This window comes from Dasypus novemcinctus, chromosome 28, assembly GCF_030445035.2.
Source record: "Dasypus novemcinctus isolate mDasNov1 chromosome 28, mDasNov1.1.hap2, whole genome shotgun sequence".
Classification (NCBI taxonomy): Eukaryota; Metazoa; Chordata; class Mammalia; order Cingulata; family Dasypodidae; genus Dasypus; species Dasypus novemcinctus.
The window spans coordinates 7,826,044-7,830,660 of NC_080700.1; the positions used below are offsets into that span (position 1 = coordinate 7,826,044).

The window sequence follows — 4,617 nt, forward strand, 5'->3', positions numbered from 1 at the left end:
TGTTCAAGGTCTTTCTCCAGTTGCATTGTAAGTTTTTTTTGGTAGTGATCCCTTGGGGCTAGGGAGATTCATCCCCAGGAGTCATGTTGCATGCTGGGGTGGAAACTCGTGCCTTTATATGCAGAGTTCAGCTTAGAGAATGGCCATATTTTAGCACAAGGAGATTCTCAGGAGGTAACACTGAGGCAACCAATAATACAAGGCTAAGTTTCAATATTAGAGTTTTCCAGTTAAACCAGCCATCAAAAGGCCATTAGGTGATTAGAGATTAATTCCTCTAGCTAACAGCCTTTGGGGCAATGGGGCTTTTTAATTTTTTCCTTGGTCTCCTCTTTTTCAGACTCCTTGTTGCCAGGGGCCTCCTGGATCTCCTCCTTTACCAAAGGAGCTTCCAGCTTCTCAGATAATGCTTTTTGGCATTATCATTTTTGCCCTGGTCTCTCTTTTCTCACTCCTCAGTCTCTTTCCTGCATTACTCAAATTTCTTTTTGAATTTCTGTGCATTTTTATCACTGAGGAACCAGATGGCCAGCAGCTCAGGTTTGGGGCACTCATTGGCAAAGTCAGCATGAGCATTTCAGACCCAGGCCTGCTCACTATCCATGTTTGGCTTCAGCGGTGTGATGTCGTGGTTGGTGCAGACCTTCAGCATCTTGTCTCTGTGCATGAGAAAGTGGATGGTCCCCTTCTTGTGCTTCAGGAACTTGACATCACTATGTCATGCTCCTTCCACTTAGGGAGGTCACTTTCTGAAGCAAATCAGAAAAACTTTGCCCACATTTTAAAAAGTTCTTCTTCATCTTCCTCCAGTGCTTTGATTTCTTGTTCAGGAAGATAGACAATCAGCTCAAATGGGGGGTTGTGGTTGGACTTATCTATATTCTCAGTGGAAGTGTCCTAGTCCTCTTGAGAGTCCTTGGTGGGTGCCATGGGTGCACAGTGGTAGCAGCTTGGCTGGTTCAGACATTAGCTGGCTCTGGGGCCTCTAGGTGCTTGGTTACATCTCCTTCCTCAGAGTCTGGTGCAGGCACCTCCTTCCTGCCTGCAAATCTGGGAAAATACCTTTGCTAGCAGACACTCTAGATAAGCTTTTAACATATTTGGTTTGCATTTCCCCTGAATACTTAAAGTTTATAGACCTTGCATTGTTAAACTGTTTCCTGCTCACCAAGGACAGGACAGCAACCTTTTATCATCCCACACCCACAAGACACAGATAGTTTAGGTTATCTCTGAAGAGACAAAGAGCCTGCCACCCATAGCCCACATCATTTCCCCTCTTTGCCAAAGTTTAACTTGCTAAGCTTTGGCATAATTATTGTTGGAGCTATGAGGTGGATGGCTGTTTGTTGTTTTGATTGATTATTTATCAATCTTTAGGGTAGCATCCAGGACTGTTTTTAAAAGTTTAGAAGTTTTCATTCTGGACAGCAGAATCCTGGGGCAGGGGCCTCCTGCAGTCATCCTGTGGCCACTGGTGCTCACGTGGATTTCCAGTCAGGTTTCAGATCCATCTATTAATTTTATTTTACCCTTGAAGAGTTTACACCTTTAATTTAAAAGGGGTGCTGAAGGGAGATGATCTCTTTTCTGTAACTGCTTCCTGCTGGCCATGGGCTGTAGTCATTGCCTAATAAGGTGTAAAACTCTTAATTTATTTTAACTGGAGGAAGATGGATCTGGCATTCTGTACAAAGTTGGATGAAGTTTTCATATGGTTAATACGATGTTCACTCTGAAAGAAACAAACTTAATACCCATTTTTAAAAGAGGACATTGGATTGCAGAGGTAGACAAGGTTAGGTGCCTATAAAGATGGCACTCCTAAAAGCTGGTGGGAACAGCATATATATTCTTTTTTAAGTTATTCATCTTCAGAGAGAAATTGCAACAGACACTTAGCTTTGTCTGAAGACACATTCCAAACTGTTCAATGATTGGCACTCATTCACTTTGTCAGATGCTCCTGGTGAACTGGCACTCCTTGGGCAACTGGCTTCACTCAGGATTAGAACACTAAGTTGGAAATTCTCTTCGTTTTCACCTGTGAGAGTGATCAGAACTACAGAATAAAGGTTTTTTTTTTACACCTTAGTTTCAATTGTACAATTTCTAGCAATTTTGACTTGTTCAATAGGTGACTCACCATAAGCAAGCAAGCCTCACCTTTGCTACATAGCAGAGTACAGTAGAATATAGAAGTTGACTGAGACTGGCTGAGACTGCCACCTTATTCTATAGACATGTTTTTAACTGTTTAGAAAATGATTTTACCAGGAATTTAACATGTCTAATATACTTCTGCACTTGATCCAAAATAGAAAAGATAATGTTATAATTATTAGGCATATATTTAGTACAGGATAAAAGTACAGCACTTAATATTAACTAATGTATTACTTAATGCATAAGGATTCAGAGTTGCAATTATTAGTTTTGAGTTTCAGGTTTGTAATACTTTACATGTCATCTCTCCATGAGAGCAGGCCATAATGCCAATTGTGTTTAAATTTCACTTACAGTATCCTGGTACCATGGCTCCACTTAGCATGTTCTTCAATGCAGTGAGCAAGTCGCAGCATCCTTCATCTTAGAGAGATTTTCCAGTATTCTACTAGCCTGGTGCATAGTGCTCTCTGGGACCATGGAACAGTGCCAGCCTGGAGGCGATGTCCATTATACACTTGGCTGTACCGAGTCATCATTGGCTGCTGCAGGAGCTTGAAACTGCAATGTAGTTTCCATTGACTTCAGGAGCAGAACCAGAGGCTGATATAGCAAATATTTTTAATTGAGGGATCAGTAACCAGCCTAGCCAATAACTCACATGGAGAGGCAAAATGCAATGTATACAGGGCCTGGTTTGAAAGCACAAAAGAGTTTGATAAGGTTAAAATTTATTCCTTGTTTTTATATATATATTTTAAACAATTTAATGCAACATATCATATATTAAATGACTGTTTACTTACACAATTTTACCATGAAGATAACAGTAGGTACTTTAGTAATAGAGGGAAAAAAATTATTTTTCATTGTTAAAATGAAAACAATATTTCTAATAGAATCAAGATAACTTTTTATTACCATTTACTTAAATGTGTACTTTGCAGTGGCCTTCAGACAGGTTTTATTATCATTAACTTATTTCTGCTACCAATACCAATCTTAAGTTTTTTTAGTTAACAATGACTTCTAGAACTAGAACTATTTAAACATTTTCAGTTTGGCAGATGTTTTACAACTCCTTAAAATTGACTATAACCACATTGACTAGCCACCTCATGTTTAAGTAAACTTATTAAATTACAATTACCAAAGAAATTTACTCTATTTATTTGAGAGCATATCTACAATCTTTTTCCTTTAGCCTAATTTCACCAATGTGAACTCACAATTTTCATTACTCTAAAGATTTCGTACATAATGTTAATTTAGTTTATAAATTAACTATGGGAGATTACACTCAAGTTAAATAAAATTGAAACCATTATAGTTTATGCAAGGAATGTTCTCTTTTTCCCTTACAGGAAGTTAAAAACTTCTTTTCTTTAAGTTATGAAAATGAATAATTTAAAAGCATACTGACTACCAGGTTTTAAAACACATTACACAATTACTTAATTTGTTTAATCATAACCCAGGAAAGATCTCTCCATAGTTTTTATGGACTTTTCTTTACTTACTGAAATTTGTTAATAGAGCCACTAATTACCTTTATTTTGTTGGAAAGAAATCTTCTAGAAGTAAATAAGGCTCACCAGATTGTGGAGAAGAAAAGAATTTATTCTCAATCTTGCAAGAAGGGGCACAGAGCCAGATATGGCTGGTGCCCCGAACAAAGAAAAATGACACAATTTATACCCCTAAGGCCAGCATGCAAGCTCTTCCTCTGTTTTTCCATGGATTGGATACTTCAGAAGTTACAGCTTATCTGAGCTTTAACTTTCCTGCACAAAAGTGTGTGATTTAACTGCTTCCTCTCTCACATTCCAACCATTTTAGTTTTTACCTGTTCCCCTTTGTTAAATAAAGAATAGAATTTAGTGCTGAAATGGCACTGACTTAGCTCCTTCTTGGGCGTCCTTCCACTGCCCACAGGACTGGCCTAAACTGGTCTCCTCCACTGCTGTCTAACCCGGGAGTGGGAGACTGAGACAGCAGGCTGCCAGGCTGCCAGGTTACACCAATCAACATTTTTTTCTTTTATGTGAAAACTAACCTAATCTTTGTTAGTTTGTTTTTTACATTTTATGGCTGACAAAAGGTTTAAACTGGGAAATTACCAGGCAAACTGATTCTTAATTCCCTAGCCTAGTAGATAGGCTCAATCTGCCACACCTAGTCTTGCCTCTAAAGCTCTTGCAAAGAGGAGGCCCTTTCCCAATTGTTTCTATAATCAGATTTCTATGACCTTTTCATCCTGCTTAGTTTAATTTGGGCTTTAAGAATATTTATTTACATCTATAACTGCATATTTAATTAACAATTTGAATCGAGCTCTTTTAAGAATTTTCATTTGTTAATTTGATATTATTATCCTGATGTATGAAGACATACACTGAGCAAATGGGCAGATGCAAAGAGTTAGACACAGAAACAAAGCTGATTGATATT

The 4,617-nt window shown here is 38.1% G+C and overlaps 1 pseudogene; it reads right to left on the bottom strand.

The window, feature by feature from the left end:
* Nucleotides 1-281: 281 nt before the first annotated feature.
* LOC101419947 (ran-specific GTPase-activating protein pseudogene) lies at nt 282-930 on the bottom strand (annotated as a pseudogene).
* Between the last annotated feature and the right edge of the window lie 3,687 nt (nt 931-4,617).